Source organism: Bos grunniens, chromosome 5 (assembly GCF_055505025.1).
Source record: "Bos grunniens cultivar Pamir isolate PY7600 chromosome 5, Bosgru_T2T1.0, whole genome shotgun sequence".
NCBI classification, from domain to species: domain Eukaryota; kingdom Metazoa; phylum Chordata; class Mammalia; order Artiodactyla; family Bovidae; genus Bos; species Bos grunniens.
Window position 1 is genome coordinate 4,060,740 of NC_141169.1, and position 13,785 is coordinate 4,074,524.

At 35.6% G+C, this 13,785-nt stretch overlaps 1 long non-coding RNA gene across 3 annotated transcripts; it reads left to right on the forward strand.

Moving 5' to 3' along the window:
- Positions 1-1,939: 1,939 nt before the first annotated feature.
- Positions 1,940-6,978, forward strand: LOC147371255 (uncharacterized). Of its 3 annotated transcripts, XR_015164762.1 has the most exons (4): positions 1,940-2,025; positions 2,654-2,865; positions 5,150-5,446; positions 6,765-6,978. It is a non-coding gene; the product is annotated as an uncharacterized LOC147371255 (long non-coding RNA). The 3 variants fall into 3 exon arrangements; XR_015164760.1 differs by lacking the exons at positions 5,150-5,446; positions 6,765-6,978 and adding an exon at positions 3,729-5,032; XR_015164761.1 differs by lacking the exons at positions 5,150-5,446; positions 6,765-6,978 and adding an exon at positions 3,729-5,032 and having other exon boundaries at positions 1,947-2,025; positions 2,689-2,865.
- Positions 6,979-13,785: the final 6,807 nt, after the last annotated feature.

Consider the following 13,785-nt stretch of genomic DNA (forward strand, 5'->3'; position numbering starts at 1 on the left):
AGAAAAAAATAGTAGCAGATAAGACTGAAGAGTAACTAGGAAAGGAAGGGGCAAATAAAAACTTGGCATCTACTTTGAGATAGAAAAATTAGAGAGGAAAGAGAGACATGTGGGTTCCCAACCACAGGTATTCACCTGGTGGAATTCAGAACTGGTCCACAGACATGGAGAACAGTGAAATCAAGAAACAGGCGGATAACTCCAGATTGGTAGGCAGCAGATTTCGTAAGCGAATGAGAATTGACATTGTTTAATGTATTTATTCTTATGTAAATACAAGCAAATCAGTAAAATACTAGTTTGTATATGTATTAACAATGGTCAATTCTCCCCTAATCATAATTAATCAAATTCCAGTCAAAACTGCCACAAGTTTTCTTTTTTTTTTTCCAGATACAGAAAATTTGATTCTAAAATTTATTTGAAAATGTCTAAGCACTTAGGTTATCTAAATCAATTTTGAAAAAGAAGAATAAACGGAGAGAATCACGTTAACCAGTTTTATGACTATAATAGCTACAGTAATAGAAGCAATGTGTAATAGTATTGATGGAAGGATGGATTGCAAACACACAGATCAATGAACCTGAATAGAGAACTCAAAACTAGACCCCACCCCAAAAATGGCTACATGATTTTTGTTGTGGTTGCACAGGCAAATCAATGGAGAAAAAACAGTGATTGACAAACAATCTTGAATCAATTGGATATACATATGCCCAAAAATGAACCTCAAGCTACACTTCATAATACATATGAAGTTAACTCAAATTATGCCATAGATATAAAATGTAAAACTATAAAAAATTTAGATGATAGTCTGCTTGACCAGAGGTTAAGCAATGAGCTCTTGGACCTAACACCAAAAGCATGATCCATTTAGGGAAAAAAATAAACAGACAAGTTAAACCTCATCAAAGTTAAAAAATCATTCTCCATAAATATACATGAAAAAAAATCTTGCATTTTTATACCTAAAATTTACTAATGTCATATGTCACATGTATCTCAATAAAACTGGGGGAAAAGTTTTAAAATGTTCATGAAAGACACTATTTAGATAAAGAAAAGTCAAGCTGTAGATATGATGACAATATTTGCAAGCCACATAGCTGACAAAAGATTAGTATTTAGAATATAAAAGGAACTCTCAAACTCAATAGTAAAACAACCAACCAACCAAAAAGCAAGCAATTCAATGAGAAAATGTAAAAGAGAGGTGTATAGACATTTCACTGAAAATAATATACAGATGGCAAAAGAGAACATCATTAGCCATCAGGGAAATGCAAATTAAAACAATAATATCACCACATACTTATGAGAATTGCTAAAATATAAAATGCTAACAATGTTGCAGAAATACTAAATTAAACATACACTCCTGGAGAAAATATAAACTGGTACAGCATCCTCACTTTGGCAATTTCTTAATAAAACTAAATATGCAACCTCCATGCCACCCATAAATTTCACTCTTGGGTAGTCATTTATTTCAAAACAATGAAAACATATACAAAACCTATACACAGAAGCATTATCCCAATAACTGAAAACAACTCAGAATCCCTTCAATGGGTGAATAGTTAAGCACATTTATGGTACATACATGTCATAGAATACTACTCAGCAATGAAAAGAAACAAACTATTGTTACACACAACTTGGATAGTCTCCAGGGAATTATTTTGCATAAAAAAAAGTAAATTCTAAAGGTTACATGTTGTATGATATCATTTATACAATATTTTTGAAATAAAAGTGTGGGAATAGAGAACCCATTCATCGTTGCCAGGGTTAAGGAGAAGGCAATGTCACTGGGAAAGGACTTACACCTGCACTGAGCTCCACCTACTTTCCTTTGATTTTCACACCAAATCTTAGTCCAATCCCACAGCTGTGCCTACTTAACAGAAACCAAGACTAAAGTAGCTGCCATGTAAATAAAACCCCAGAACCAGCCCGAGCCAGAGAGGCCCAAGATGGAGACCGTCAACCACCCAGAACCGGTTCCAACCTGACCAGGTGGGCAGTGCCTGCAGAGATAGCACCCAAAGTGTCTGAAAGTTGCCTTTGCTTCATTACCATGCTAGGATCCCTGCCCAAAGTGGTACTTGCACTTTGTTAGGCACAATTAGCCCCTCTGCAAGGGAACCAGAAGGACTGCTCATGCTCTGGCTGTTGCTGAAAATCATCCCCTTTTCCTCAGTTCTGATGACCCATTCTACCTCTTATCCCTTAAAAGTGTCCCACTTCTCTCCCTCTGGGAGAAGGGGTCTTTAGAGCTGGAGCACTCCTTCCCCATACCTTAATCAGCAGGTAATTTTCCCGTCCTGCTCTGCCGAACCTACTCTCTCTGTATTAGTGGGAGCGGCACCTGGTAGGGAAGGGACTCAGTTCAGGGTCTACCCGACACAAAAGGGGCAGGAGCAGTAGTAATGGGAGGGAAGTGGGTGAAGTTCCCAAATTGCCACGTGAGAAAGCTTTGTGGTGAGGATATGGTTTTGTGTCTTGAAAGGAATTTAAAATAAAAATAAATAAATAAACATGGGAACTTACATAAGAGACTTGTCTCGTGCAGCCTGCACACCTGCCGGCGAGGATCTTAAAAGCTTATGTAGAGGTTTTAACTCGGTTTCAATTGTGTATTCAGTGCAGATATTCTCAACACTGCCTTACTCTCTCAAGGCTGCATGCATCCTTGGAAAAGCTCCTCACTCAGAAATACATGGGTCATGCAGCCCAGGGACAAAGGGAAAGCAAGAGGCACCTCAAACTTCTTCCCGCTGGCAGTTCAGCCAGAGCTCACATAGTCTTCACGGCTTCCTTCAACAGAATTAAAGCACAGTGCTTATTATAAAACAGGTCAGTGCATTTGAATTCAGATTCATTCAAGAGATTCCAGTGAATGGACTCCTGTGGTTTAGGGGAATATTGAGACCCTGGTTAGATCGAGAATATATTTTGAGAGTAGCGGCAACAGGATTGATGTGTGAGTGGAAATAAGTAAAAAGTGACTTCAGGATTTTTGCTTGAACAATTGCAAATATTCATTGACATTAACTGAGGATAAAAGATTCAGGAGGCATTACCTACCTTCCTGAGTTGGTGCAGCAATAGACTGAGTACAGTTCAGGAAGCAAGTAAAGCTTGATTGATTAGAGCTGGCAAAGGTGCAAGCTCCTGCTCCAGTCGCTCTAGTCTCTCTGTCCACAACAGGCTGCTTCATTAGCTTCTTGTCAGTCAGAAGAGGTTAGTGTTCTTGTGGGTCCTAGGCAGCTGTCCTGCTCGGCTTCAGATGACAATGCCAGGCGAAGTGTACTTAGTGCAGTGTCTCTGAACAGAGGTTTGAGTTGCCAGCTCTTCTGCACATGGCCGGCAGAGCTGAAGCATCCTCAGCTTCAGCCATTAGAGGTCGCAGCCCTTTTTGCAGTGGGGACGCTGGTCTGAAGTGCCTGAAATAAGACATCTGCGTGCAGCACTCTAGGACCAAACTAGATGATGCACAAAGGGGAAAAAAAAAAACTGTTAGTGTTACTTTATTACCCAGATTCCATTTTCGTATCCTGGGGTGTCTTAATGGATTTTGCTCATGACAGAGGTAGGGGAAGCAGGTTTGGGGGAAGGTTAAAGACTCTGAGCCTAGACAAACAAAGATTGGAAATTATTACATAACTAAATGGGTTAAATAAGAAAATTTTAATGATGACATAATGACGTGTGCTCAGTCACTCAGCTTGTGTTCAACTCTTTGAGACCCCATGGACTGTAGCACTCCAGGCTCTTCCGTCCATGGAGTTTTTCAGACAAGAATACTGGAGTGCGTTGCCATTTCCTTCACCATGGGATCTTCGGACCCAGGGATCGAACTCTCATTTCTGACATCTCCCCTCATTGGCAGGCGGCATCTTTACCACTGAGACACCTGGGAAGCCCAATGATATAGTAATTAGACTTAATGAAATGCAGTTTAATTGGAAGAAAACAGCTTTTTTAATATCAAATACTTTGTTCTATAAAATGTAAAATTAATATAGCACGTAAAATTCATAGCTGGAGACCTAGAAAACAGGTAAAGATCAATTAGTGAAGAAAACAACTATAATAATACCATTATCATGTTTCTGTCTGTCTGTGGATAAGAAAATAAAACAGATGGCAACATAACATAAATTGTTACACTAGTATTCGAAAGCATTTCCTTCTTTCTTTTTAAAATTAGTATTGTAATGTAGGTTTTCACTCATTAAAAGAGTCATTTTCATTACTCTGTGTTAATTCTACTTAAGTCGTAGATCAGTATGTGTTCTCTTTTAGCACTGTGTTTTTATAGATTTATTCTTAAAGTTTATTTTACCTAAATATTTATTATAAATGCATGTTTTTACATTAATTTAAAAACAAGATAATAGAAAAATTCTTGTAAGTCTGTAAGAGAAATAAGTAGAAATAACTACTTCTTATACATTGCTGAATAACTATTTTAAAATCTGTAACTATTGCAATTATTTATTGATTAAAAACTATTATATAAATGAAACCCAATTGGAGTATATCACATGTCTGAGTGGAAAATAATTAATACAGTTCCAAGAACATAAATACTGAATATTTGTCTAGCCAAATCTGACAATATTGATAGAATGGGCTAATGGAAAGCATGTTTATGGGCTATGTGTATTGTGTATCTCTGTGTATACAGGATGTAAGAAAACTAAATCTTCATTTTTCATAGTAAGATGCCAAATGATATCCCAAAACTAAAGTGTTTGTGTTAAAAGACACATTGCCTGGAAAATAGTGAGCTAAATATAGTAGGGATTGGAGGTAGGGTACATCTGAAAGATGAAAAAGTGGTTGCCACTGTGAAATGAACAAAAGAACGACAGTCAGGCATTCATTGCTATGGAAAAACGTTCATACTTTGTGGTTAAGTGAAGTTAAGACCAATTAAATATTTTCAGTTCAATATATTTGTTTGATTATCTGCCTCATTTTACAAGTATGAATGGTTTTCCATAGCAATGAATGCCTGGGTGTGTTAAATTCAGATTGCATAAACAGTTTATTATTATAAATATAGCTGGAATGATTGTTCCTGAAAAAATATGATGTATACATACATAGTATTCTCATATCTCTTGACAAGTTATTTAAAGTGCTGCTGCTGCTGCTGCTAAGTTGCTTCAGTCGTGTCCGACTCTGTGCGACCCCATGGACTGCAGCCTACCAGGCTTCTCCGTCCATGGGATTCTCCAGGCAAGAACACTGGAGTGGGTTGCCGATTCCTTCTCCAATGCATGAAAGTTGAAAGTGAAAGTGAAGTTGCTCAGTCGTGTCTGACTCTTAGCGACCCCATGGATTGCAGCCCACCAGGCTCCTCTGTCCATGGGATTTTCCGGGCAAGAGTACTGGAGTGGGGTGCCATTGCCTTCTCCCATTTAAGGTACACTTGGCCAGAAATAAAACTGATAGAATAAATATGGACTTTTAAAAAGTGAAATTAGTTATTTCTTGTTCTTATGATGCAAATTATATATATTTAGAAAATACAGAAAGTCTACTGCTGTTTTCTTCTATAAATTAAAAAAGACAATGAATTCTACTATGTGATAATGGCATAAATATTTTAACATTTAAAAAGTCAATCTTTCTCTTCCTCTCTTTCCCCTCTTAATCTTTTTATTATATATATAATATACATAATAAATATATATTATATGTATATACATATTGTATGTATATAGATTATACATATAATAATACATGATAATAATACATATAATAATATGTGTATATATGTATATATACATAATAAATGTATATATTATATGCATAATAAATGTATATTATATATATATTAACCTCCTCTGTTATGGTAAAATGGTTTGTGTTGGTTTCAATAGTATGTGTATTATTCATTTATATATATTTTCTAGCTTTGTTTTGGTTTCTCTGATTTTTTTAAATATTGCTATTCATCCATTTGGAATTTCTTTGATATAAGATTTGGAATAATTCAACCTCATACTTTAAAAATTACTACCTCATCTTCATTTACTGATAATCCATCATCTCTCATATAAAAATGCAAACTTTGTTACATACCACATTATATACTAATTGTATCTTTATATGTTCTCTGTACATGTGTTTTAATATATCTGCCTGCTCTTGAATTTGCACTATGCTTTAAAATTAATTTGGGGTTTGAAGTATAGTGTAGCAAACTGTCTACTTGTTTCTGGTCCCATTCATTTTATTTCTATATTAAATTTTTTTTTACTATTTTGACTTGGTTCCTTCATATTGACCTCATGTTCAAGTCCAAAAATGTCACCATTGGAAATATCAAGATTGCTTTAAATATTTTGATCAGCTTAAGAGTTGGTATATTTAAATATTATCTTTTCATTCATAGTAAGGATAAATAGCCTAACTTATTCATTTTCTTTTATGTATTGTAAAAAATTATGTAGTTACAATTACATATGCTCATAGACTCAAGTTGTAAAATGTATTTCCAGGCATTTCATTATTTATTTTATTTCTATTTTGAGTGTAGGCATCTTTTTTTCCATTAATTTTCTTTTATTGCTGTATGTAGTATTTGGATTTAATTCTAGTCACACTCTTTAAAATCTATACAGTTTTAAGTTTTTAATTAATTCTCTTGTGTTTTCTCTGTATAAAACACTATCATTTGCAAATAATTATAGTTTTCTTTTCCTCCTTTCTAATTTTTGTTTCTTTTTTTTTTACAGTGATTTTTCCCTTATTGCATTTCCAAAAATGTCATTGAAAAATGTCTAACATTATTGGTGAGAATATACATCCATATTATTATTATTATATTATTATTCAACTTATTATTTTTATTTTTCTTAATTGATGGTGTTCATTGACTTATTCATTTAGTCACAAACATTTTTCAGTGCAAATAATGTATTGGGAATGAATTTTGAGTTTTACTATTAAATAAGATATCAATCATTGGTGGATATTTTGGTTTCTGTCCTTTCCCAAAACTTCTATGTACATTTAAACCACATTCAAAAAGTAAAATAATGAAATATAATGCTGATAATTTATATATAACTATCTTTAAATGGACTTCCCTGGTGACTCAGCGGTAAAGAATCCATCTGCTGAAGCAGGAGAGGTGAGTTTGATCACTGGGTAGGAAGATCCCTTGAAGGAAATTGCAACCGACTCCAGTTTTCTTGCCTGGGAAATCCCATGGACAGAGGAACCTGGTGAGCTACAGTCCATGGGGTCACAAAGTGTCAAACATGACTTAGTGACTTAGAGAACAATCACTTGAATTATTATGAACATATTTCCTATATATATCACCAATATCAGTTTTAATTATTGCCAAGTAAGACCAAATTTGAAAGGTTCACCATTGTTTAACATTTTGGTATCATCAAATAGTTGACATCTTTAAAATGTTGGAATGGAGAGAATTATTGCCTTGTTATAAATTCATAGAAATGAAATTGCTGGCATACAAGTAAGTACCTTTTAATTGATTATATGTGGATCGAAATTGTCCCTCTACGAAGGTTTTACCAACTTATAGACCCAATGGTACTATTCACACTTAATTGTATTAATAATTCTTGTTAGGAAGGACTTGGATAAATTTGATTTTACAATTAAAGTTTTTTTATATAACATGATTTAATTATAAGTCATCTTAGCTTGCAAAATATGACATTCTAGTCTTTGTCCACTTCAAAAGAAAATGTACTTTAAAGTGTAACACAGAAATGACACTAAAACCTTCCTGAATAAACTTATAAACAACCTCAAACTGTGAAAGAATATACATGAAGACTAGACAAGTCAATGATTTCAAAGGGCATATACTAACCTAATGTCATCTTATTTTTATATATCCGAGGAAATTATTCCTTATTTGATTAGAAATGCAATTTCTTTTATGTATGAACATAGTGGAGAGAATGTAGAAAGAATTCTCCAAAGAATAATTTGGAAAAAATTATTTTAATTTTCCAGATGATACTAAAAGTATATCATTATAAGCCACATTGATTTTGAAAATCAGACTACTATGAACTTGAGATGGTGAAAACACTGTCATCCTTTTTCTAAATGTGTTCAACTTTTTGCAGACAAATGTGAAGTTGTTTCAGTCTTCTCTTATTTTCTCTTGTAAAAGGAAAGCTGAACTGAACTCTAATTTTTCCAAGTGTGTTGTTGTGATTGTCAATATGTTTTCAGACAACTATGATTGCACACTAAATTTAAATTGAAAAGTGAAAATATTATTTTCCCTGAAAAAAATCGTAATCAAAGTATGACAAGGAAATACGAGGTTCTCATAAACGAACTGTGATAAATCATATTGCAGCAATGAACAAGACAAACAGTGTCATCTTTTCCTTTTACTAACATAGGATAGCACTTATTTCATAAGAAAAGTAATTACCTTCGTGACATTGAAGGCCTTTTAAAATATTATTTCCAGTCTCTCAGTAGGTCTTTTCAAGCAGTGTTCAATTTGCAGCATTTTATCCATTCAAGCACAGAAATGGAACTTACTTTAGATGGCATGTAATGCACATTTTGCTTTATACTGTCCTTGAAAAATTTTCCCTATATATATGCAAAGGCATAGTTATAGAGCTGGTAATGGGATTCTGTTCAAGTTAACTCTTAGATCAGCTTTCAATTAACTTTCTCTTCTATTTGATTCTTTCTCTTCCATTTGCTCAGCAAGGCAAGACTATTATCTGCCCTCCATATATGTGTAACAATTTATTTGATGAAATTTAAACAAACAAAAATCTCAGTTACAAAATTTGTCATTCTAACAAAAATTTTCCAGTTTTATCACTTTCATCTGGCAATTTATTTGTATTCTGTTTGAAAAAAAAAAAGAAATCACTGTCTTTACAAAAATAGCCAAATGATGTTCGGTTCCACCGTTTAGATTTCACAGGTAGAAGGGGGACATCCCTTGCATTCTGGTGGTTAAGGCTGTGCTCCAACTTCAGGGGGAATGGGTTCCATCCTTGGCTGGAGAACTAAAATTCGACATGCTGTATATGAACCCCCCCCCCCAAATAGAGGGGATTTTATGTTTAGCTTTATGAACATACTATATACATTTCTGTCGTGAACCAACCATGCCTGACCCCTTTCTGCCGAGTTTTCCTAATGTTTCACTAGTGTTCTGCAAATTGGTGCTCAGGTTACACACCACACAATAGTCAAAGTGAGTTCTACCAGACCACACCTTGCTCATGCCTGTTCCACATATCTGAGTGTGCCTTACCTAATCATACTATTCAGATTTTTATTAACTTTTTATTTATTTGATATGAAATACTAACACGGACAAAATTAATGTAAACAAAGTATACAACAACAGCAAGGAAATTTCTGGCAGATTGGTGGATGGATGTGATTAGTTCAGAGAATATTTATGATTAGTTATTGAACAAAAAAATGTGCAATTCTATGAAAGTTTAGAGCACACATATGAAACAAATCTGGCAGTAATTTCTTTAAATATGGCAACCATCCTAAAATTTTCTTCATACTATTAATTATAAGTAGTAAATCTGAGATAAACTTCTTTAAATTTATTTTAGCCAAATTTACTGAAGGGAAAATGGAATTTTTCTATAAGAAATGATATCAGAATATTGTTGTTACAGGAAGATATAATCAAATATAGTGTATCTAATGATTACAGAAAAGAAAGCTAATATATAAATGTGTAAGAAATTTACAAGTATTTCTCAGGATTTGATAATTTTGGTAGTGAACAGAATAGACAACCATTTCTTCAGCTTGACTATACTTTACACAGGTTTCTTTCTGTCTCCCTTTTCTTAGAGCATTTACTTTGGAAAACTTGAAATAGTTAATTCTTTCTCTGCCTCTTTGAGTTAGAAATCTTCTGCATCCACAAATGTCTTTCTAAAAGTGAAATGAGTGTCATTCATTTGGAACGTAAAAGTCAAGAAAGATAGAGTTCCTGTCTCCCAATCCCTCTGGGAATGTAGGAACCTAACTTTCCAAAGCAGCACTTAGCGAATACATTGAACTATCACACTGACCAACTTTCCCCCGCTTTTTCACCAGCTCACCTCAGAATTTAATCATCTCCCTGCATTTTGTTCTCCACAGTGACAAACTGCTCTCTCCAACTGCAGTGGTCTTGAAAAAAAATTATTCTTTTTTCTTTAATAAGTGTCCAGTGCAATTTTCCTTTAAAAGTGATATTCATCAGTTATTTATATATTGTATATGTAACATATATAACAATTATATATATTATATATATAACAATTATCTATTGTTAACAATTGTATATAATAATTATTTATATTGTGAAAGTGAAAGTGAAGTCACTCAGTCGTGCCCGACTCTTTGCAACCCCATGGACAGTAGCCTGCATCAAGCTCCTCCATCCATGGGATTTTCTAGGCAAGAGTACTGGAGTGGGTTGCCATTTCCTTCTCCAGGGAATCTTCCTAACCCAGGGATTGAACCCAGGTCTCCTGCATTGTAGACAGATGCTTTACTGTCTGACCCACTAGGGAAGTCTATTTATATTGTATATAATATATATTAAAATATATAACAATTTTCTTATTATAAATAAAAATTCACATTCATACATAATTTGTATTTTTAATCTTAATTTTGTTTTATCTTAAGGATCCCTTTCCTGGTTTTATAAGCATGAGACTCCCCCAAACTGGATTCATTTTTCCTCTTGTTCTTTGCCCCGCTTTCAAATATCTATGGATATATTCAATTTATCTGATTACCTCTATCTGATAAGGTGGGCTTCCCTGGTGGCTCAGAGGGTAAAGCATCTGCCTACAATGCGAGAGACCTGGGTTCGATCCCAGGGTCGGAAGATCCCCTGGAGAAGGCAATGGCAACCCACTCCAGTACTCTTGCCTGGAAAATCCCATGGACTGAGAAGCCCGGTAGCTACAGTCCATGGAGTCGCAAAGAGTTGGACACGACTGAGCGACTTCACTTCACTATCTGATAAAGGACAGAAATAGTATAGACCTAACAGAAGCAGAAAATATTAAGAAGAGTTGGCAAGAATACACAGAAGAACTGTACAAAAAAGATCATGACCCAGATAATCATGATTGTGTGGTCACTCACCTACAGTCAGGCATCCTGAAATGTGAAGTCAAGTGGGCCTTAAGAAGCATCACTACGAACAAAGCTAGTGGAGGTGATGGAATTCCAGCTAAGCTGTTTCAAATCCTGAAAGATGATGCTGTGAAAGTGCTGCACTCAATATACCAGCACATTTGGAAAACTCAGCAGTGGCCACAGGACTAGTAAAAGTCAGTTTTCATTCCAATCCCAAAGAAAGGCAATGGCAAGGAATGCTCAAACTACCACACAATTGCACTCATCTCACACACTAGTAAAGTAATGCTCAAAATTCTCCAAGCCAGACTTCAGCAAAACGTGAACCATGAAATTCCAGATGTTCAAGCTGGTTTTAGAAAAGGCAGAGGAGCCAGAGATCAAATTGCCAACATCTACTAGATCATGAAAAAAGCAAGAGAGTTCCTTGCTTTTAGAAGAATAGAAAAAACATCTATTTCTGCTTTATTGACTATGCCAAAGCCTTTGACTGTGTAGATCATAATAAACTGTGGAAAATTCTGAAAGAGATAGGAATACCAGATGACCTGACCTGCCTCTTGAGAAACCTATATGCAGGTCAGGAAGCAACAGTTAGAACTGGACATGGAACAACAGACTGGTTCCAAATAGGAAAAGGAGTATGTCAAGGCTGTATATTGTTACCCTGCTTATTTAACTTGTATGCAGAGTACATCATGAAATGCTGGGCTGGATGAAGCACAAGCTGGGATCAAGATTGCTGGGAGAAATATCAATAACTTCAGATATGCAGATGACACCACCCCTATGGCAGAAAGTGAAGAGGAACTAAAAAGCCTCTTGATGAAAGTGAAAGAGGAGAGTGAAAAAGTTGGCTTAAAGCTCAACATTCAGAAAATGAAAATCATGGCATCCGGTCCCATCACTTCATGCCAAATAGATGGGGAAACAGTGTCAGACTTTATTTTTTTGGGCTGCAAAATCACTGCAGATCGTGACTGCAGCCATGAAATTAAAAGACGCTTACTCCTTGGAAGGAAAGTTATGACCAACCTAGATAGCATATTCAAAAGCAGAGACATTACTTTGCCAACAAAGGTCCGTCTAGTCAAGGCTATAGTTTTTCCTGTGGTCATGTATGGATGTGAGAGTTGGACTGTGAAGAAAGCTGAGCGCCAAAGAATTGATGCTTTTGAACTGTGGTGTTGGAGAAGACTCTTAAGAGTCCCTTGGACTCCAAGGAGATCCAACCAGTGCATTCTGAAGGAGATCAGCCCTGGCTGTTCATTGGAAGGACTGATGCTGAAGCTGAAACTCCAGTACTTTGGCAACCTCATGCAAAGAGTTGACTCACTGGGAAAAAACCCTGATTCTGGGAGGGATTGAGGGCAGGAGACGAAGGGGACGACAGAGGATGAGATGGCTTGATGGCATCACCGACTCGATGGACGTGAGTTTGAGTGAACTCCGGGAGTTGGTGATGGACAAGGAGGCCTGGCCTGCTGCAGTTCATGGGGTCACAAAGAGTCGGACATGACTGAGCGACTGAACTGAACTGAACTGAACTGATAAGTTTTTTACCTGCATATTTTCTCACCTAAGTACAACTTAGGAACTTAAGAGCTCAATTGACCATCATTTCTGGAAAGCTTCTATGATCCTTCATTTGGAATTAGTCTTTCATAGAATTTTTTCCAGTCTGCCAGCTAACAAGGTTACTTTCATGTTTCATCACTTTTTTTTTTTTTTTTTGCATAATAAACTGCAAGTTTTTGGATTGTTGCTGCTGCTGGTTAGTTGCTCAGTTGTGTCTGACTCTTTGTGACACCATGGACTATAGCCCACCAGGTTCCTCTGTCCATGGGGATTCTCCAGGCAAGAATACTGGAGTGGGTTGCCCTGCCCTCCTCCAGAGGGTCCTCCCAACCCAGGGATTGAGCCCAGGTCTTTCGTATTGCAGGCAGATTCTTTCCCATCTTAGCCACCAGGGAAAGATTGCTGGGCACATGTAGTCAGTGTTTGCATTACCCTCATTACCTAAAAGTGTAGACACAGGAATGTGTGGTGAATTAAGTTGCTACAATGTGATTTTCTTAGATTTAATTTGAAATCTGATTTTCATGAAAGAAATATTGAAAATCTCCCAGGATTTACTTAAAGAGGAAAAGTAATAATTAAGAAAAAATATTCATGAAATCCTATCATGTATATCAGGAAGATAACCTCTTTTGATGGGTCAAATTGAGCTCAAATACTTCCTCTTCTTTTGAAACTTCCTCTGACATTTTATAAGAATAGTTAATCTTATTTATCTCCTGATATGTTTAAAATTCCTCTAACTATCTGATTTTTCTGCTAAACTAGAAATCGTTGAGGACATTGAGAATGTGTTTATTTGTCTCTTTATACTTGGTTCCTGGCATAGGTCTTATTACATAATGAGGTCAATATTGTTTATACAAAAAGAAAGAAGGAATTAAAAAAAAAAAAAAAGGAAGGGAATAAAATGGGAAAGGAGACAGACAGACAGACAGACATATTGCCCAAAAGTTGAATTTGTCTTCATCCTTGTCTGCTCTCAAAACCTTGATTTCACTTTAGGTGAAGTGTCTACCATCATAGGACTAAGAGCCAGCTGCA